We start from the raw sequence: 23,052 nt of genomic DNA, 5'->3' as shown, positions 1-23,052 counted from the left end.
CATATACAAAAATAAACTCAAAATGGGTTAGAAATCTAAATGTAAGATGGGACACTATAAAACTCTCAGAGGAAAACATAGGAAGGACAATCTTTGACATAAATCACAGCAAGATCTTTTTTGACATACCTGCTAGAGTAATGGAAATAAAAACAAAAATAAACAAATGGGACCTAATGAAACTTAAAAGCTTTTGCACAGCAATGGAAACCATAAACAAAACGAAAAGACAACCCTCAAAATGGGAGAAAATATTTGCAAACAAATCAACGGACAAAGGATTAATCTCCAAAATATATAAATAACTCATGCAGCTCAATATTAAAAAAACAAACAACCCAATCCAAAAATGGGCAGAAGACCTAAGTAGACAATTCTCCAAAGAAGACATACAGATGGCCAAGAGGTACATGAAAAGATGCTGAACATCACTAATTATTAGAGAAATGCAAATCAAAACTACAATGAGGTATCACCTCACACCGGTTAGAATGGGCATCATCAGAAAATTTACAGACAACAAACAAATGCTGGAGAGGGTGTGGAGAAAAGGGAACCCTCTTGCACTGTTGGTGGGAATGTAAATTGATACAGCCATTATGGAGAGCAGTATGGAGGTTCCTTAAAAAACTAAAAATAGAATTACCATATGACCCAGCAATCCCACTCCTGGGCATATACCCAGAAAAAACCATAATTCAAAAAGACACATGCACCCCAATGTTCACTGCAGCACTGTTTACAATAGCCAGGTCATGGAAGCAACCTAAATGCCCATCAACAGACGAATGGATAAAGAAGATATGGTACATATATACAATGAAATATTATTCAGCCATAAAAAGGAATGAAATTGGGTCATTTGTAGAGACGTGGATGGACCCAGAGACTGTCACACAGAGTGAAGTAAGTCAGAAAGAGAAAAACAAATACCGTATATTTAACACATCTATGTGGAATCTAGAAAAATGGTACAGATGAACCAGTTTGTAAGGCAGAAATAGAGACACAGATGTAGAGAACAAATGTATGGACACCAAGGGGGGAAAGCGGGGGCGATGGGGGGGTAGGATGAACTGGGAGATTCAGATTGACATGTATACACTGATGTGTATAAAATGGATAACTAATAAGAACCTGCTGTATAAAAATAAATAAAATAAAATTCAAAAAAATTTCATTACTTAGGTTTCTCAATACTGTTGTTAATTGCCTTAAAACAATGCCTAGTAACTGTGATCTCATTCAGTAATTAGTTCTCATTTAGATGTTGGATTCAAAAAGCATTTCTGATTGAAACCATTGTTTTGGCATCATCTATCCAGTATGTTATTTTTAGAGTTTCAAAATGTGAACATTTACTTTTCTAGACAAAGAAGTTTGAATTTAAACAAAATGCATTTAAGAAAAAAAGTGATTCAGGCCAAACAATCTACAATGCCAAAGGAGTTCTTCAGTATTAAAGATAATAATTTTTGCCATTTAGACTACAAAAATTAAGCCAGTGTGAAAGATGTTAATATTTAGAATCACAGAATCTTTACAATTCTGAAGTTGTAAAATAACTTAGCTGGAGTGTTAATCTATAGAATAACCCAACCTAAGAGACATTTTGCATCTATTATGTAGACAACCTAAACAGGTAAGATAAAAACCCCCTCCCTCAAGGGCTTCACAGCCTACAGAGAAAGGTAGACATCCCCACCAACCAGGAAACACTGGGATAACTGGCTAACTAATCATATGAACAGAAACGCATGGGGAGAAAACACTAACTCAAAAAGTTGTATTCACCCTTATGTCCACTGCAGCATTATTTAAAATAGCCAAGATATGGACACTACCTAAGTGTGATGAATAGATAATGTGAGATGTACACACAGATACACACCCACGCACACGCAAATACATACACACATGCACAGTGGAATACTATTCAGCCAGAAAAAAGAATAAAATCTTGTCATTTGCAACTGTATGATCTTACTTTAAATCTTAAAAAACAAAACAAACACACAAAAACCCCACCAAACTTATAGATACAGAAAATGGAATGATCGTTGCCAGAGCCAGGCACTGGGAAGTAGGCAAAATAGGTGAAGGGGGTCAAAGGAACAGACTTGCAGCTATAAAATAAATAAGCCATAGGAATATAATGTCAGCATGATGTCTATAGTTAATAATACTGTATTGCATATTTGAAAGATCCTAAGAAAGTAAATATTAAAAGTTCTCATCATACACACAAAAAATTTTGTAACCATTGTGCTGACCGACGTCAACCAGACTTATGGTGGTGATCATTTTGTAATATATACAAATACAGAGTCGTTATGTTGTATACCTGAGACTAATATAATGCTATATGTCAATTATACCTCAATGTAGAAAAAAAAATTTTAACATTAAAAAAAAAAAATGGGGAGGAAAAAGGGAGAGGGCTTTGTTTTTTTCCTGGGTAGCAACTAGCTCAGGGAAGGACTGATGAGAATGAGTAGGAGTTCCCAAAGTAGAGAACAGAGAGGTTGTGCCATACTTTCTCTGTGCCACACTCCGGGATTCCCTCTACTTCCTTTACTCTCAACACACCCCAGCCTAACCCCTTCTTCAGCCTCATCCCTGGCCACTCCATACCAGAGCCCAGTTAACTCTAACCTTCCCCAAAGCCGCCCCACCTACCACCGTCCTGCAGCACGTTGCTGCCATCATACCTTTGCCTGTGTGCTCTATCAGAAATGCTCTTCCCACCTCTGCCTGCCGAGAAAACTCGTACTAATCCTGTAAGGCCCCACCAGCCCTTCAATTCAATAAAATGGCTCCCTCGTGTGTATCCTTTAGCTCTTTATTCTGTGTGTTTTATACTACTTACTATGTCCTATTATTCTTAGGTGTTTAATAGTCTGTCTCCCCTACTAACTTATATGCTCCTTCAGGGCACGTTTCAAATCTTAACGGACACAGAGCTGACCTACGCGAATCCACACAATGGACTTCCCTGGTGGCGCAGTGGTTGAGAATCTGCCTGCTAATGCAGGGGACACGGGTTTGAGTCCTGGTCTGGGAAGATCCCACATGCCGCGGAGCAACTGGGCCCGTGAGCCACAACTACTGAGCCTCCGCGTCTGGAGCCTGTGCTCCGCAACAAGAGAGGCCGCGACAGTGAAAGGCCCGCGCACCGCGATGAAGAGTGGTCCCCGCTCACTGCAACTAGAGAAAGCCCTCACACAGAAACGAAGACCCAACACAGCCAAAAATAAATAAATAAATATTTTTTTTAGAAAAAGAATCCACACAATGAGAGCATGATTAGCGTTCCAGTATCAGAAATTGCAGCAATAAAGGCATCAGAGAATACGGTTTAGTTAAAAGTATAGTTCTCTACGGAGACCGAATCCCAAACATTAGTCCCTCAATATAATACCTGGGAATGAATGGAGACCTTTGCAATGCCTTCTTCTGAAAGTCATTTCATCCACCTGGAATTATCCTGCCTGAGCTACAGAAGCCCAGCTACATCCCCTTTCTGAAAAAGGAGTCTACCCACCACTCATTGTCTGAGATTGCTTTTCAATAACACACCTCCCTGTAACAAACCAAGCACTATCCACTCTGCGAGAGAAAATGTCACATGGCATGAGTCCACAACACACACTGACGTCTGTCCAGAATTGGTGCCCTTTTCATGAGTGTGGTGGGTGGGCAAGTGTTTATCTGTTAGGTCTCTTGGTCGGTTAGTATCATGATTCTTTGCCAGAACAAAGGGATCTATATTCCTAATGAATAAGGATGAAAAATAAATGTCACTGGATTAAGTGACTTATCAAAAATTGTTTCCAGATCTTCCTATTAATTCTGGCTCCCTTGCCTGAGGGCATCAGCTCTTGCATGTTTATAAATCTCATCTCTAGCACCACAAGTGGGTCTGCAACACTATCAGGCAGGTCTGGGTCGTACACTGTTTTGATCGTGCCATATTTTGCTGTTATAATATCAATCTCCAGTTTGAGTTTAAAAACTTGGGGAAATCAGGGGAAGGGACAGGTAGGCAGAGCAAAGACAGAAGAATTGAAAGAAATAAGAGAAAGTAAAATTACAATGCCCAAAATATGCAATACATCAACAGAATTTGGAGGTTAAAAGAAGAGTAAAGGGAAATGCTATTATCTAAACCAAAACATTTATTTCTGATTATAAGGATTCTGAGATATTCTCAGATACATATATAGTATTTAATGACAAAAGGAAACATTAATCCCAATAAATTGTTCTATTTTTGTAAGTAAGATGACACTGGATAGAAATACCTGTATATCATTTTAATGTAAAATGATACATGAACTTAACAAATTAAAATGACAATTTTTACGGAAACATTAAAATTTAGTTTTTCAGTTTACTATTACAATACAGCACTGATGTGTTCTGCTGAGTGTCAGAATTTAAAAAATAGGCAAAGCATTTATGAATTAAGTCGTTGTAATGTGGTGGTGGGGAAAAAAAAAGCTGATTTCCTTATAGTTAAAAATAGAGTGAAAGGAGAGAGGGCGGAGAACAGTGGAAGGCGTGTCTAGGAAGACAGGTGGGAGTGTTCCTTAACTGATCTCTGAGGCCAGGCTCACGCTTGGACTCTGTCCTGGGGCAGCAAGGACTGATCAGGGTTGGGAAACTCAAGGGCAGTGAACAGCCAGCGGCGAGAGCATGTCAGAATAGGGGAGAGGTTGCAGTGGCAGATGCTGGACCAGGAATCCCTCCTGGGAGGGACAGGATGGGGCCCAGGAGGGAAGAGGGGCTGAGGGTTCCCTCAGAGCCTCTTTACTCCTTTCTCTCCATTGCTATTCAGCTCTTCTCCCTCCCCTCTCACTGCCTCCTCTCACTTGATTTTCTCTTTTCCTCCCACTCACCCCTCTCCATTCATCTTCTTTTGCTCTTTCCCTCTTCTTAACTTTCTCTTTCCACAGTCCATTTTCCTTCCCCCTACCATCTCTCCTTTCCCTCCTTTGCGCTCTCCCTTCCCACAGCTACAGTCCAACATACTTTTCCATCGTGGGAGACATGGGTGGTGGGGTCAGGAAGGTCCTTATTTGAAGCCCGGCTTCCCCAATAACTAAGATCCTAGTGGGCTTGTCGGGTTGGGGACCACAGAACTAACAGCCGCTCCCTGTTTGGAGTGCTGACCCCATGACCCCATTCATGCAGCATGGTTGTGGGCATTAACGGAATTCATCCTCACGATCATTCGTGAAGGGTCTGATCTTATCACCTCCATTTAACCAGAGGAAACAGAGACCTAGAAATGTTCAGCAACTGGCCCGATGTCACAGGAAGGAAGAGATCAGGGATCTGAGCCTAGGGCCCCGGCCTTTTCATCAGCAGGCATCACCCACAGAGAGGTGGTGGGGTGTCCAGAACAGAGTCTGGCCTCGGGGCGCTGGATATGCTTCCAAAAAGGGCTGTTCCTTTCTCTTCCCTGCTTAATGTCCTTTCATCACATCTGACAGAAAATAGATCTGTTTTCTAAAGTAAAACTTTATGTAAAAGGTTCAGCAAATATAGTATTCATTTGTTTAAAGCCCTATTATATTGTTTACTGTGGTGGGTTAGTGGGGAAATCATTAGGTACTTGCTATTACCTTTTCATTTGGCCAAAGCTGTCCCTCCGGCACCGATGTGTGCTGAGGTTACAGCTGGACTGAAGCCATGTTACTGTAACTTGTGTTTTTGAAACCAGAGCCCATACATGAAAAAAACAATTTGTAGGAATACCCTGGCGGTCCACTGGTTAGGACTCTGCACTCTCACTGCCGAGGGCCCGAGTTTGATCCCTGGTCATGGAACTAAGACCTCACAAGCCTCGCAGCACAAGCCACACACACACACACACACACACACACACACACATTGCAACACACATACTTTGTATGAAGAAATCTGGAACATTTTAAAAAACACCTTTCCTTAAACTGAAAAATGCTTTTTGTGATTAATAAAGTAATATAATTTAAAAATTTAGGCTCTACATAAAGGTATGAAGAATAAATTGAAAATCACCACTCAGAGAGTGTTGATATGTACATCAATTTACCTTGTTTTAAGATCTCTCTTCAGGATACATACAATTTTCCTTTATGAAAAAAAATGAAATCCTACTCTACACTATGTGTACCCTGCATTTCCTAAATAACACTATATCCTGAACATCTTTCTGTCAATATGTAAAGATACATATCACAATTTTTAATGCCTGCATAATATTCCATTAAATGGACCTATCATACTCGTTAGGCAGCCCCTGACTGATGGATATCTACACTGAAATACTATTTATAGTCCAGGTTTAGTTCAACTTTTTGGTCTCCTTTTCCTTTTCTTTCCTTTGTTCTACAAAATGACACAGGTGGTATAAAAAGTCAGTGGGGCAGATTGCAAGCTACTTTCAAAACTGAAGTTAAGGTGAGACACTGACAATGAAACCTAAAGAATCAAGGAGGGATGAAATCAGCAGATCTGTAAGAACAACCCAAGATACCGCCAATACTCCCAGCAGAAACAAGGCAGTCATCACGCCTGTGCTCACTGGCTCACTGTCAGTCTTCGGCTCTATACTGTGAGCTCCATGAGGAGTTGTACTGTCCACAGCACAGTCGCAAGCACCTGGCACATAGCTGATCAATAAGTGTTTGCTGGATGAATGAATCTCAAGGAGAGATGACTACAATGAAGTCATTTCAAAATGCTGAATTTAATCAACTGAATTATATTCCAACTAGAGACTTAATGGGCAACCAGAAAGGGAGATGGGACACACAGCATGTCTAGTAAAAGCAGAGTATGGAGAGGCAAAGTTGATCAGTGTTTCCAAGAACCTAAGAAACTGGGGTAGCAGGAAGAACCCTATTATGGACAGGGATGCATGAAGCTGTCAGGGCTCAATGACACTGGCCACTCAGATGATCCTGTCACTCCTCTTGCCTGAGCCCGCACTCACCAAGCACATCATTTAGCTTCCCATGTGGATGTGCACAAAAGGAGAAAACACAGGAATCAGCAAACTCGAGCCCCAGGCTACCTGCCAGCTTCCCTTCTCATCATGAATTAGTACTCTGACGTGACACCTCTGATGAGAACTGCACTTGGGTAAGTCAGTCTTCTGAAATCTGAACGTCTCTGACTGTCCTAACAGTGCTGAGTATTTAAACCATGACACTGAAACATGGGACCTATTGTGAAGGCCAGATTCCTGCAGAGGTGGCCCCCATGCTCCTAACCTCCGGGAATTCATACCTGGGTAAACCCCTCCCCTGAGTGTGGTGGGACCTGGGACTTGCTCCTAACCGACAGAATACAGCAGAGACCAGCCAAGGGGCAGTCACCTGGACCCCGTCGGTAGGTGCAGTCAGCTGGGACTCTGACACCAAATTATATAGGGTATACTTCTGATTACTGGGAAGAGAATATTTATTTCATAATCTAACTTTTAAGTCATTTAATAGATATCTAAATGGTTGTGTTAGAAAAATCTCAAAAGGATATTGTAGAAGGACTTCCCTGGTGGCACAGGGGTTAAGAATCTGCCTGCTAATGCAGGGGACACAGGTTGGAGCCCTGGTCCGGGAAGATCCCACATGCCGCAGAGGAACGAAGCCTGTGCACCACAACTACTGAGCCTGCTCTCTACAGCCCGCAAGCCACAACTACTGAGCCTGCATGCGACAATTACTGAAGCCCGCACGCCTAGAGCCCGTGCTCCACAACAAGAGAAGCCACCACAATGAGAAGCCCGCACAATGCAATGAAGAGTAACCCCTGCTCACTGCAACTAGAGAAAGCCCGCACGCAGCAACAAAGACCCAACGCAGCCAAAAATAAAATTTAAAAATAAAAAATTTTTAAAAAAGGATATTATAGAAAGAATAAGAACTTTAACAGTTTCTTTCCTAACACTGGCTCTGTTCTGGCCCGTGGAAGAAAATTATAAAATAAATCTAACTTGCTGCAAGAGATAAAAACACAAGAGATACCAATTTATCCCATCAGATTGGCAGACTGAGTATAGACGGGAGCACATGTGGGACAATGGGAACACCAGGTGGGAATGGGAAGTACCACCACTTTGGAAAGTAATCCTCAATATCTAGTAAAGCTGAAGATGAACAAACCTCATGACCCAATAATTCCACTGCTAAGAAATACCCAGAAAGCTTCTCACACATGTCCACAGCAGACCTTTAGAAGAGTACTTAAGGCAGCACTGTTTTCTAAGAGCAAAAAAGTGGGCAGAGAGGGGGTACTGAACACCCATCATTAGGCAAATGGATGGATAAACTGTGATATATTCATGCAGTGAAAGAACAAACAGTTGTGGAAATAACTGGATTAGAATGACAAGTCCCAACACGAACCACTCTCACAAATACATTAAGTAAAAAAGCAAGCTGAAGAAGGGTATGGACACTATGATGACATTTTCATAAAAGTTTAAAATATGCCAAATAATATGCCAAATCTATAACATCTAAAGACGAATGTAGAAATGACAAACACCAAATCAACGTCATATTCATCTCTGGGTGGGAGACAGAGGACTACAGGGGGCTTCAACTAAATGCATACTGTTTAACTTCTTCCATTTATTTTTCATTATATCATCAAAAAAGAAAGAAAATTACTTCTTCCTGCCCTCACTTAAAAAAACCCAAATCTGGCCTTTCCTGGTGGCGCAGTGGTTGAGAGTCCGCCTGCCGATGCAGGGGACACGGTTTCGTGCCCCGGTCCGGGAAGATCCCACATGCCGCGGAGCGGCTGGGCCCGTGAGCCATGGCCCCTGAGCCTGCGCGTCCGGAGCCTGTGCTCCGCAATGGGAGAGGCCACAGCAGTGAGAGGCCCGCGTACCGCAAAAAAAAAAAAAAACCCAAATCTGCAAAGACCATGAGCTTGATGGGAGTCCAACTGTTAGTCCCTCAGGACATGCACAGAACTCAATCTTGCCCTGTACATTCTGAGGACCACCAAATTAGAATTACAGGGCAACAGTAACTAATGTCCATCAAATCTCTACCCTTCACGCCTTTTTCCATACTGAATATGTGACCTTATCTAGATGTCAACATTTTCTATAAATGGTTATTGGTTAAATGTCCAACAACAAAAGAGTAGTTAAAACATGGAACATCCACTCAAAAGGATACCAATAGCTCTTTAAAATAATGGTTACAAAGAGTATGAAGTAACATAGAAAATATTTACTAGCTATAATGTTATCTTTTTTTTTTTTTTAAGAACAAGATTTGAAACTGGATTTTCCGTACTATATAGAACCATAACCAGGGCCTGGGAACAGAGCTTTGCCCTGGGGCACAATTTAGGTGGTGCAAACATTTTATGAGCTTAGAGGACCCTTCAAATTTTTAAGTTCTACCCCTGCCATCTTCCTCTCCAAGGTGGGGAGCTTGCCCGACCCTGGGCCAGCAGAGATGGATGAGTTATCAAGGACAAGCCCCTCTGTGCGCATAGGCCACCCTCACCTGCCTTCACCCTTCTCCCATCTGACCACCAGGGGCCCCTCTCTGCAGGAACGCATGCTCCCTTGACTTGTGGCTACCTTCTATGCTACTTCCCTACCCCACCCTTGCGTCAAATCGCTAAGATTGTTTTATAGTGTGAAGAGCCGGTATCTGCGTAAATGATGTGTTTTCAGTACTAAGAGGAGGCAGAGGGCTGTGCAACTGAGGCCAGGGATGACGAATTCAAAAGCCAAAGCACTGATAAGAAGGTCAAAGAAGGACCACTGGTAATAGCAGGAACTTTCCATAAATTAATAACGGGGCTCAGACTGGGGGAGTGCCTCCTAACTATGTACAAAGAAAATGAAACAGCATAAATAAGCACACCCTGTCTCCTTCTTAAGAGGCAGTTCACCTCTCCCTATATCTGGCCGGAATTTTGGAGAAGGGATGAGCCATCTTTAGGAGGCAGGAGATAGATGGGCCCCTGGGCCAGACAGCTGGTGTCTGTCAAGTGGAGTAAAACTGAAGCTTTGTTCTCACCCAGACACTCCAAGGACAAAGCTTGTGCCAGAAGCTGAGTTCTGCTAAAGTAAAGAGATAAGGTGCCCACTCCTGAGGTCAAGGAAAACTTCCCTGTCTGCACATGCGCAGGAAGGCGCCTTGGGGGTCAAAAAGTGAGGGGGTGTCACTCCAACGTAAGTGTGGAATGCACCCACAGGCGTCTGCGGAGGGATCCATCTTAGCAAAAAGTTGCGCACATATCTTGGGGGGGGGGGTCCTAGGCCCAGTCAGGTGTGAAAAAAGAAACGAGATAATTGGCCAAATGTAAACAAAGACCGGAAGGGCTGTCCCCTGTAAGTGATTTAAATCCCCTCTTCACTGCACTCCTCATCCGGGACTCCCACACTCCCCTCCAGGTGTGTATTTCTGCCTTGCTTCTGTCTTAAATAAACAAACTGCTTCTCTGTGTGCTCTCCCATACGTTGTACTGTGTCTTTAATAATACACTTTGTACCTGTTTTTAGTTTTTTTGGTTTTTTTTTTTTTGCGGTACGCGGGCCTCTCACTGTTGTGGTCTCTCCCGCTGCGGAGCACAGGCTCCGGACGCGCAGGCTCAGCGGCCGTGGCTCACCGGCCCAGCCGCTCCGCGGCATGTGGGATCCTCCCGGACCGGGGCACAAACCCGTGTCCCCTGCATCGGCAGGCGAACCCCCAACCACTGCGCCACCAGGGAAACCCTGTTTTTACAGTTTTTGCCTCCTTGAAACATTCTTGCTTTCAAACGGGGTAAAGAGCTAGGGCCAATTTGCTTCTAGCCTCTAGCCCCTGGTGGACTCGCACCTAGGATTCCTGGTTTTCATCCAGGCTACCCAGGTTCAATTGCTGGGCAGGGAACTAAGATCTCTCCTCAGGACCGCTCACTGCTGTCCCTTCGAGATCACTTACTAGAAATATATTGGGCTAGCATACTTTGGGATGTAGATGGCATTATGGTTATGAGGTGGATCTGAGGGAAATCTTGGGTAAGTCTCCAAAGGAAGGAATGTTGTAAGGCCTTATACGGCCTCTACGACGTTGGGCATCTTCACAACAAAACGTCCCTCTCTGGACGCATTAGGTCAACGGCAAATGAAGCTTACCTGACACAGTCTGATATATATATTTTTTCAATAGCACATTACCCCAGCAACCCAGAAATCCCTCAGCCATCCTGGAGACAGTGTGGCAGGGGTTCCTGTGCTAGAAGTACTATTATAATAATATTTTTTTAAACAGTGCAAAGAAATAAAACAATGGCCCTGGGTACATTTCTATTCTACTTTTCCTTCTTTTCAAAATACTTCAATGAGTATGCTATTTTCAAGACAAAAATTTAAGTGAAAACTTCTTGCATAAAAGAATGAACCAATGAGAAAAGACACACTAACAAACAGAAAATGCAGAAATTGCCCATTTCTAGCTCTCAAAACCAAAGAGACACGACTGATTCTGGGTGTAAAAGAGTCAAGGGCTCAGTTAAAGTAAGTTTGCTGTTAAGTTTTGTTTTACCGTGGTTAAAAACATATAACATAAAATGGACCACCTTAAACATTTTTAAGTTTAGAGTATAGTATTAACTACATGCACACTGTGGTACAACAGATCTCCAGAACTTTTTCACCTTCCAAAACTGAAACTCTGTATCGACTGAACAACTCCCAGTTTGCTAATTTGTACCCATTCCCTGTGGGTACATAAGGAGGCTTGAGCCCAGGACCCGCGTGAAAGCCCCCGTGGAGCCCTGGATTGCCCTTCTATCAGGCTCGGGGCTGCCATCAGTGGGAACCACCAGCACAGCATTCCAAACAGCTTCGGCTCCAGGGAGAGTGAGTCCTTCCCCCACCCCGCCACCAACAGGGTCCCAAGGCAGTTATTTCCAATCATTTTTGTGGAAATGGCCTTCAATCCACCTTGCAAGACCTGTGTCCTTTCCGCTCCGCATGAGTGCATTCACCAGGGGAACTCTGTCGATGGTAGAAAGGGGAAGGGTGGCTGTATTTCTGACCCATACGAAAACGAACTTCAAAATGTTCAAATCATTTACGGTGGCCTTGCAGTCAGGGCAGGGACTGCTGCATCACTGATGGGATCCTGTAAATCTGCAACATACACGTGGCCTCCGACAGGTCCAGATGGAGTCACGAGTGGACTGAAATCATCGGGACCCCTGGAACTCAAGGAGTGGCCACCGATGTTGCTCTAATCCACTCTGCACAGCTTGGAACGATGCTAACATTTTTAGGAGAATCCCTGCAAAAACAGATTGGTTTCTGTTCCCATCTATTAATAACAGCTATTTTGAAATGCTATTTAAATCTTCTATTGTTAATTTGAACTTTTCGTGGGTTCTGTCTCCCCAGCTGAGCTGCGGTCGGGCAGCAGGGACTACACACCACGTGGATCTGGAACCCCCCTGAGACGGGTGCAGTGCCCCTTCACAGATGCTCGTAAACATTGGTTCATTTGCTTGTTCTACTTTGGTAAGGCCCATCATTTTAATTACTGACTGGCTCTGCCCAAATGACATATCAATTGCTGACTCAAGGTGCCTTCCAGCCGTGAGCTCTGCTCCAGGCTGCCCTGCAGTGAGCACGGGCGCTCACCCATGCCCGCACCCACACCAGAAGTGTGTTCGTATTACCTTTAGGGTGTTTTATTATGATCCACAGCTATATTTGGCAACTTTTCTTTCTAGCATTAGAGAAGACACATTACCACATGTTAAAAAAGGAATCTGCCGAATGCACCAGCTAGAACAGAAAAAGTATTATGAAAAGCCTGCGTAAACTCTCTCCCTCCCAAACTACCTACACCCCCGATGCATCCAGGATAGTACAGAGGAGGGGAAGGCATGACTCTGTATACTCACGCGGACACAATGCTAGTCGTGACTTTTGGGTTCATACCCGACACCAGTCTTTGGCTGAAAAGCTAAGCATTTGGGCTGGAAAGAAAGATCCAGCCTCCTGTCTCTGCCCTTTTCCTCATACATGGCGGGAGGGGCCTGGACTTCCCCATCGAACACAGGAGTCTGTGAGAGACTCTTTTATCTGGAGTAACGACTTGAGTTCAGCACATTAATATTATAACTATTTTAGAGAGGGCAGGGGAGGCCTCCTGAGCTCTTCTAGAGATAATTAAAAACGGGGGGGGGGGGGGGGGGGGAAGAAATCTGAAACAAACAAAAAACAAGCTGAAGGCACCAGGGGTTTCTGAATAACATCTTCCCGGTTAAACAATTTTAAGAATTCCATAATGCAAAAGCAACCCCCCTCATTCTCTCCCACGTAAACACGCTTGTTATTTCAGCCCCACTCAGCTGAGCAGCAGAATCTCCTGCCTTCACTTCTGCAGCTACTTTGTCCAGAGATGTTATTGGCAGAAAAGCGTTCTCAGGAGAGAAAAAAGGCTGACCGTAGCCAGCAAGTGCAGGCACACCTCAAGGAGGAATACTCCTGTTCCAGTAACCTCAACAACTCACCACCCTGCGGTCGGATTGCTGACCTCAAGCACCAATTTTGCCTTAACAGACTGAAAACTTCAGCCCTTTTGATGTTTATCAGCACGTTCCCAGTAACTCTCTTGCTGTAGCAGAAAGGTAATCACATAAACCATTTTATTATCACTGATGACTACGTTTCTACAATACCAAGATCTACTGACCCTCGGTGGCAGGGAGAGGCGGGGAATCAAAAAAAGCCCACCGAGTAGTACAAAGCCATTGTTTTATCCTTTTTTCACCTGCTTTTAGGTTAAAAACCTGTGGGACATGAAACCACATCCAAGAAGTCAAGAAAGAAAAGAATCAATCTAGGGAGAAGGAGGAAAATAGAAGAATTATTAAGAGAAAGGAACAGGCAGAAAGAGTGAAACAAGGAAGAGGAGAAACAGTGAAGGGAGCATGGAGGAAGGGCGGCAGCGCTGACGGGAGCAGAGAGAGAGTCGGGGTGACAATGGAGAGGAGAGAACAGGTGGCTCGAGGGCTCGAAGGGAGGATGTGAGCCTGAGAAACTGCTCCTCACACATTCAGCTGTTCACTTGGAGTGTGAAGAAATAGATGGGCCACTTTTTAATATGCTGTTAGGTTTCTCTCTCTTCTTTTTTTAAAAAATCCAACCTGCCCTTTCTTTGTCTTGACACATATACACAAAGTTAAGATGTCATGGGGGGGGAATCATTGATTCCACTTACAACATGGAAATACCTTTCTGAATTACGTATCGTTTTGCTAACAGGCCCTATTGTGAACCAACACCTACCTGACCCTCAGAGTAAAGCACGGGCCTCACGCCTACCACCACGTACGGCACGCTAGCCGACAACTCTAAGGTCAGCCTGCGTGTTCGCTTAATGATTCTAATCAAGTCATTTTGTCCAGTCGACAAATATACACTGAGCCTCTGCAGTGCTGAATAAGACACAGCTCCCGCACTCAGGAGCTTCGATTCAATAGGGAACTAGAACAGACGAGCCACCATGCAAGAGTGAAGAGGCTGGTAGGTGCCAAGTGGTGGCACAAGCCACGCAGGGCCTCCAGACAGGGGCAGGATCAGTTTGAACTGGGCCAGCAGGAAATGCATTTGAGAAGCAGCCATTCGAGTGGGCTATTCAAAGGGGTGGGTCAAGGAAATGCAGGATGGCTCGAGAAAGGGTGGAGGGGAGGACAGAGCAGAGGAAGTACTGACCAGTGAAAATTACCGCACACACGGATTCCTGCTGGTAAGCCATGATCAACAGTTGCCAGGACCATGCGCGGAGGCCTTGAATCCACAACAGGAGAGACAGAAGGAATGGAAAGGAAGGGACAAATTGAAGGAGGCTGCGCAGGGAGCGCCGCAACACTCAACAGCCAACTGGATGTAGGAGTGTGAAGAGGAGACAAGTCAGAATAACCCAAGAGAGCAAAAGCAGGTCACAGAGAGGATGATGACAGCACGAAAATCATGACAGATGCACCGACAGGGACGTGATGTCTCTCTCCCCGTGGGATGCTTTTCTGATGATGGATAACCTGGACCTACTCCGAGAAAACTCCAGACAAACCCAAGTTAAAGGGTATTCTACAAAATAAACAGCCTCGCCCTGCCAACGTGGCAAGGTTATGAAAGACAAAGAATGACTGAGGAACTGCCCAGAATAAAGGAAGTTAATGAGGCAAGACAACTAGCAGAGTACAAGACCCTGGACCTGGATCCTGGACCGGGAAGAGGCTTTTTTTTTAAGATTTTTTTTCCTTCTTTCGCTCTAAAGAACATTATTAGGACTCTTGGTGACACCTGAATAAGGTCTGTAGATTGGATAATAGTACAGAATCAATGTCAATGTTTTGATTTTGATGTTCGTTATGCAAGAAAATGCCCTTGTATTTTTTAGGAAATATACACTAAAGTATCTGAGGGTGGAGGTAAAGGGGCATCATGTCCATAACTTACTCTGAAGGTTCAAAAAAAATCACAACACATGTATGTGTGTGTGCGTGCTTGTGTATGTGTGTAGAAAAAGACAGCGAATGTGTGAGAGAGAAAAAGCAAGTGTGGTGAATAGTTATTATTTATAGAATTTGGATGAAAAGTATATAGAAATTATTTAAATGATTCTTGCAATTTTTCTGTAAATCTGAATTATTTCAAAATAAAAAGTTAACAGGGGAAAAAAGATTAAGGAAGCTAGGATGAAGAGCTGTTTAGAGACAAAAGAGCTGGGCTTCTGGGTATTAAATTCTGAATGGGATTCAGAAAGCTGGAAATGGAGGTTTGAAGGCGTCTGGGGGGGCTGAGTAAAACCTGGTTAAAAGCAGAGCTCGAAGGCAGATTGCCAGGGCTGCTCTCTCAGTTCGCTCCTTAACAACCAGCAGTAGTAACAATTGCTTAAGTTATTCTCATTTCTCTCTGCTTCAATTTCTTCACTCCATAACAGCAACGATAAGGCTATCTGCCTCACAGACGTGGAGCGAGGATTGAAGGACATGATAACAAGAGAACCACGGTGCCCCGTGAGGCACAAGGTAACTGTCCATTAGCGACTAATGTTGGCCCTGAGATGGGGTTGATGCTGGGAGAAGGGAGGAGGCCAGGTAAGAAAAAGGCCCAGGACAGGATCCCACTGAACCTCCCATTCAGAAGTCAGGAAGAGAAAGGAGATAAGGGAGGTCTGAGTTGCCCCTGAAGAGCCAGTGACAAGGAGACGCGGAAAGAGAGAGGCTGGGAAAAAGGGTACCCGCTGGCACCAGATGCGGGGCAGAGACCAAGGAGCAGGGAGACAGGGTACAGGCCTCAGCTCTGCAACCTGGACACCTCTGCTGGAGCCCTACGCAACAGCAGTTTCAACAGAAAGGTGGGGCTGAGGCCAGAAGGAGTAAGTGGGCAGTCCAAGGCGGGGAAACCTGAGGACAGTTCAACAGAGGAGCAGGGTGCAGCACTGCGCTGCCCAGTCCAGCAGCCATCAGCCCCAGGTGACTATTTCAACTAAATTTAATTGAAATTTTACAAAAATCAGAAATTTAGTTGCTCGGTCACACTTGCCACATTTCACGTGCTCAGCAGTCACATCTGACTACTGGTGACTATATGGCTACTAGTGACAATACGGCTAGTGACCACCACGTTGGACAGCACAGATACAAAACATTTCCATCACTGCAGACAGTTCTCTTGGATGGAGCTGGGACTCTAGCACAATTTCTTTTATTATGAGAAGATGATTTGAATATAGGGTGGAGTGAGGGCTGGGGCAGAGTAAGGAGGGACCAAAGAAATTAGAGAAAGGGAATAACAAATGGAGCAAGTTCCCAAAAGAGGCAAGGAGGAAGGGGAAAAGTCCAGACAAAGTGTGCAACACATGTGAGTTAATCTTGGGTAAGGGACTGATAGACATTTCTTTCCTCAGAGGGAGGAAATAAAGAAGGACAAAGATGGGTAAAAAAGAATGCTTGGGGTGGTGAGGAGGGTACAGTGGGAACTAACATTAAAGCAGAAGGCAGTAAACTCCAATATAAACATCCTTAATCTTGTGAATGAAAAAAGGCTGTCTCCAGAAAGGAAACTGACTAGAAGTTGAAGGAATGGAAAAGTCTGGCATAACCTCTAATGGAATGCAGCTGGGAGTTCATAAAAGATGGATTTCTTTTTTCACAGAAAAGTAAGACCTAGGTGAAATTAGAGCTAGCATAAGTTTACAGTGGAACCAGTGCAAAGGTCTTTGCGATAACTTGGCAGACTGGGAGAAGGAAAAGCAGATGATGAGGGTGATTTTGGATTGAGGACTGGAATATGAGAAGTCCAACATGTTAAGACAAAGGATTCTCGGATTCTGGACAAAACCGAAATGGCTGGAACGTATACACTCCAAATAGATTAACAGAGACATAAAGGGATTGGAACAGTAAGTGATTACGGGACCAGAGTCTTCAGTGACGGTTAGTCTGGTTCAGTTAAGTGGAAAGAATCGGCGAAGCAAACTGACATCCAAGTTCCAGATCTTGAAGGTGGAAAAACTTCCCATGACTAAACAAGTTCAAGAAGTGAGTGGCTGAAGTAAAGTAGAAACCAAGGCCATAAAAGTTGATGTTGAGGACCTTGATGAACTTCAAGATCAGTGAATTAATAGAGCCTCAACAGTGATGCCAAAGTCACCAGCAAGAGACAAGGTAGAGAACAGAACCAAGTTAGTTGTTCATGTTTGTTTCTTTGTTTGTTAATTTTTTTGTAGCATCAAGTGAAGTGATTCCCAAACCTGGGCGTACATCAGAATTACCTGGTGAACTCTCTTTTCCCTCCCCATCTTCCCTCCCCTTCTGTTTCCTTCTTTTTGGGTTTGTTTTTAAAATAAAAATGTTTAGGTCTTGCCCACCTGATGATTCTAATGTGGTATGTTTAGGAGAGTCTAAAGAGCTGCGTTTTTCAAAGTGCTCCAGGTGATTCTGAGGAGCCACCAGGTTTGGCAAGCGCTGATTCAGAAGATAAGGAGGGTATAGGGCACAAGCAGACAGCAAGACATGTTGCGCGAAGACTCTGTTAGGGATGGGTTAATGGTCTGGAGGCAGCACTGAGAAGCAAGGGGAAGCCCAGTCCCTGCACCGGTTGAGATGGGAGAGGGCTGTTCTGAGGGAAGTTGTTCACTCAGGCTCTGGAGCTAGGGGACGGACAGGTGATGGACTCAGCTACAGCAAAATGAAAACAAAGGCATGTGGCTGCAGGATGTAAGAAACAAGAGACTGCAAGGCAGGTTGGAGACACACAGGTTAGCAGCCTGCAGGACAGGAGGCTGAACAGTTTGTTATTAAGGGATCCAAGTGTAATGAGGTGTGATTCATTAAAGGGTCTGTAGGGCTTAGTGGCTGGATTCTTGGGCAGTAAGGATTTTTCTATCTGAACGCTATCAGATTTCTAATATGTAAACCATTACAGATTATTAAACCTTTGGGTAAACAAGCTTGCAGAAGCTTATTCATTAACACTGAAAAATCTGTCTTCCCAACCCACATTTTTATACAGATGAAATCAGACTGGAAGGAATATCAAGGTTTGCTTTGGAGCAGAAAGACAGATGGGGCAACCCCAAACCTGTGAGAGGGACAGGACATTCCCTCCCTTCGCTCTCCCAGGAAGAGGGGAATTTATGAACTGAGAATACAGAAAGGGGCCCCAGCCAATGTTAAGAACAGAAGAGGTGACACAGATGACTGAGTCTCAGGAGCACTGCTACCCTCACCCGCCCCCCACATCCCCCAATGGGTAAACGCTAGGGATGTTTCTCAGTAAAGAACATATTTACTTTCACAAACCCAACTCATTTAAAGAGCAAGCTGCAAGTGTTCGCCCCTGCTTCTGAGAGAGCTGCACTTCTGTAGGTTCAAATCTGCTTACTCCGATGAAATAATTTCTAACACTGACATACACAGACTTTAAGATGAGGGCGTGAGCGCAGCCAGGCACACACGCACGCGCGCGCACACACACAACCTCGTGCATATTGAAGAAATGACTCACTTCATTTGCTGCTGCCTCTGCCACTATTGGGTTTGGATTCTACCTGTTCAAATACAAAGTTTCCTATTAGATTAACTACAGGGAAGAACTCAGGAGTCTTAACCCTGATTTTGGGCATGACTTGAGAGCACTCAAGAGGCTTTAACCTGGGCATCAGGAGAAGCCACTCTCTCATCAGCCACTGCTTTCTCTCCATAATCTTTCACAAAACGGTAACATATCTTACCACTTTGAGAGCCAATTAATGGAAACCCCTGGTAGAAGAAACAAGGCTAAGCCTCGTATGTCCTGTACCTGCAGTACTTGGGGGCCCCTCCTCAGCTCACCGTAAGACGGCACAACAGCACCCTGGAACTTCAAAGAACCCGAGCCCCTCCTTTTAAAGATGAGAAAGGGGTGGGGAGGGGGCAGAGAGGTGAACCCGCCCAAGGTCACTCTGCTCTGAGTAACGGGACGGCTGACTTGGCACTGCCCCCTGGCAATCCGTGCTCCACCCCAGCTCCCCCAAACAGTCCCTCGGGGCTTCTGCTGGCTTGCTAGCATGCAACCTCCCCCGGCCCCCGCAAAAATGCAACGCCAGTCGCGCTCGGTGCCCAACTTCATCCCTTCGCGTCAGCATGCAGTTAAACCCTCCGGCCGGCAGCAGGTCACATGAGCGTCAGCTCTCTCTCCCCCGAGCCCGGCCCCCCGGCGGCCGCCCCAAGGTCACCGGCTGGCCCGGGGAGCTCCCGCCTCGGGCGACGGGAGACGGCAGGGCGGGGGCCCGGGGCGCGGCACTCACCGGCGCGGGGGGCGGGCGCGCCGCGGCTGCCCATGTCCTCGCCGGCGCGGCTGGGTGCGGCGGCCGCTGGCGCTGGCTGTGCTAGGCGCCCGGCTGCGGGCCCGCGCCGCGGGGAGCGCCGTCCAATCAGCGCGCGCCTGCCGCCTGGCCCGGCGCGCGGCCCGGCCGGGTTCGCGGCTCCCGGGGGGCGCGAGCAGCCGCGCGCCGCCCGAGCGGCTTCCGGGCGCGTTGCCTGGACGCGGTTGCCGTGGCAGCCCGAGCTGGAGGCTTTCCCCGCGCCCGCGCCCAGCCCCGCGGCGCCGCCCCTCCTCCCTCCGCTTTCCCACACCCAAAATAGCCTCTCCTCCCGCTGCTGTTTCCCACCCAGCTCGCAGCCCAGCCGCTCGGAGTCGGCGGGCGGGGATTTCGCTTATTGGAAAATAAGTCCTCTTGTAGGGCTGGTTGACTTGAAGAGAGGGGTGTTGAAATGGTGCCTGATTAAGATAATAGCCATGGTGCCTGCCCTGTAATTCTCTTCAGAGCCCTAACATCCGTTATTTACCAAACCTCTTTCCCACAGAAAGCGTTATTATCTACCCCTATCCCCTTCCAAATCGAGGAGAAGTTATTTTATGAGGCCACCGTCTGGGAAACAGCTTGCGCGTTGACGCCCCACCTGTGCAGCGGAACTAACTAACCCTCGAGGCGGCCAAGTGTCATCTAATGAATCCCCTTGACACCGGCCACTGGGACCAAGGATCCGGTCTCATGGCAGCAGGCACGACGCAAGAAAGAAGTGCTACCACCCCTCTTCTTCACATCTCTTCCTCCTCCCTTCTGCCTCGCCCGCCTCCTAGGGCGTCCTAACTCTTCGCACCTTCCTCTCAATGTGCATTCTGAGCAGGATGCACACGCCGATCCACTCAGAAATTTGCTTCCTCTCTGTGGGCGGGATTTAAGCAGAGTTGGGGACCCCCACCTACGCCCACCTCCGATTCATACCTCTTTCGTGTCGCTAGTATTTACCCAGGAAGGGTGTTCCTATCCGTCTCCTCCACCAGCCACAGCCTCTCCGACCCAGGGAAAGGGGGAATTTGGTAGAAAGACCCTGGGCTGTGGAGTCAGGCTGAGTTGTTCTGGAGTCCTCTCTCCAGCAGTTACTTCTATGTGGTCTTGGATATTCTGTTTCCATACCTATAAAACGGGATACTATCCCCACAAAGGGCTAATGCATCCATAACATTCAGTGAACAATGCTTATTGGATGCTTGTCAAACTCTAGGAACTGCGCATACACAATGGTGAAAAAGAAAAAGAGACAGGAATCTCTGCTCTCATAGAGCTTACAGCCGGAAACACATCAATCAAATAACCACAGACAGCATGAAACTGACATTGTGATAAGGAGAGTGCATGACCTGGAGAACTATGGTGTGGAAATCTGACCTAGGAGCATCCCTTTAGCTCAGTGATTATTCTTTCCTTTTTTCCCTTTGATTCCCACTGCCTGGCACATGGTACGCACTCAGTAAACGTATATGGAATTGAATCCTACGTCATCCTGATAACAGTATCACTCAGTTTCCCACTGACTTTCTCCCACTGAAAATATATTTGAAACATACATAAGTCTCTGCTATGTCTGGAAAGACGTGCAGGTCTTACGGGAAAGTACTCATTCAAACCCAGAGCCCACCATCAAGAGTCCCAAGAAAGGTTCAGAATGCTTCTTGCCTGTCCCCATTGGGTTGCCTTCCAGAGTATAAGGTGTACATCTCAGATGGGCACATGAAAGTCCCCTCTGCCTCATTTCTTCCACCCCCCGCCCTTACTATCCCACTCTCTTCCCTGGTCCCAGCTCCATTCTGCCACTCCCCCTTGATTCAGAGCTGCAGGGCACCCATTCCTGGCTTCCTAGGAGAATGGCAGCAATCCTTATAATCCTCAGAGTGGAGCATCTGCAAAACAGAGGAAACTCCCTCCTGTACTTCTGCTGGCCTTCAAAGCATAACTTTATGCTGTAATTGCCACAAGACTCCATCACTCTCAAGGGTAGAGAAGAAGAGGACCTGGTAAATGAGGGCCCTTGCTACGTATACACACACCATTTTATTCTGGCTGACTTTAATTTCCTTTTAAAAAATCATATCAATTAGCATAAACAGAATCCAAAATTTTAAAAGATTCATTAGTAAGAAGACAAAGAATTGTAGCTCTTGCAAACTCTGAATTCCTCAGTAGGAATCCTGAAGTTTCACAGTATAGTAGAGCCACGGCTTCCCACTTCTGACCTTGTCTTCCCCCCTGTTCAGGTGACATGTTTTGAATCCTGAGGAGACACAGTGCACAATGATTTAAGCCTACCTTAATTTTTTTCCAACTCAAACTATTTCTGTAGGATAAATTTCAAAGAACTATCTGTTTTTCCAGAATTGTTTGATTGTGACTCATTACAGGAAATGGATTTTTTTTTTTTTTTTTTTTTTTTTTTGCGCTGTACGTGGGCCTCTCACTGTTGTGGACTCTCCCATTGCGGAGCACAGGCTCTGGACACGCAGGCTCAGCGGCCATGGCTCACGGGCCCAGACGTTCCGCGGCATGTGGGATCTTCCCAGACCGGGGCACGAACCCGCGTCCCCTGCATCGGCAGGCGGACTCTCAACCACTGCGCCACCAGGGAAGTCCTTTCATGCGTATTTTTGAGTTATTGGACTGCTGGGGGTTAAGAAAAGACTGGCTGCCAGAGAAATGCAGGAGGAGGTGTGGGTCACTCTTTAGAGAAGTTTGGTAGTGCAGGGAAGGTGAGAAATAAGGTCAACAGAGAGGTTTTTAGTGCTAAGCAAACATTTTCAAGATAGGAGAAAATATGCTTTGCATTTATATGTGCTGTTGGAGTCATGAAGAACCAGAGAGCACAATACATCATTTTGCACTGACTAACTCAATCTAAATTCTGCCCCTAATTTCATCATCACCATATCCATTTCCTTTTAAAAAATCTTTCATCAAATAAGAGAAATCTTACATTGAACAAAGGTGGGGTTCAGACTGTGGGACATTATTCTCTTAATAATCAGTTCATAAAATATGTGTTATTCTTTATGACTTTTCTTTGGTGGTTTTCTTTGTTGATAATAGTAACATCTTAGAATTAAGGAAATCCCTTGTTTTCCTCTTTTATATGTAAAAATAGTGGATTTTTCACATGTTTTGAGTAAACTGTAATTGACTTATCTGTTTTTGCTAATAACTTCCCTTCATG

The 23,052-nt window shown here is 45.3% G+C and overlaps 1 protein-coding gene across 6 annotated transcripts in view; it reads right to left on the bottom strand.

The window, feature by feature from the left end:
* FAM81A (family with sequence similarity 81 member A) overlaps positions 1 to 23,052 on the bottom strand; it is a 126,354-nt gene that overhangs the window by 61,360 nt on the left and 41,942 nt on the right. Inside the window, exon 1 of one of the 6 annotated variants that reach the window (XM_067748692.1) lies at positions 19,812 to 19,910. The exons of 2 other annotated variants lie outside the window; for them this stretch is intronic. The gene's annotated coding sequence lies outside the window, so the exon portion shown is untranslated. Of the gene's footprint in view, positions 1 to 19,030; positions 19,053 to 19,811; positions 19,911 to 23,052 lie in introns of those variants that run through there. 3 more of the 6 variants (XM_067748724.1, XM_067748742.1, XM_067748705.1) reach the window with 3 other exon arrangements.

Source organism: Pseudorca crassidens, chromosome 1 (assembly GCF_039906515.1).
Source record: "Pseudorca crassidens isolate mPseCra1 chromosome 1, mPseCra1.hap1, whole genome shotgun sequence".
NCBI lineage: Eukaryota > Metazoa > Chordata > Mammalia > Artiodactyla > Delphinidae > Pseudorca > Pseudorca crassidens.
The sequence above is the reverse complement of the archived record's forward strand: the minus strand, read 5'-3'. Positions and strand labels throughout refer to the sequence as shown.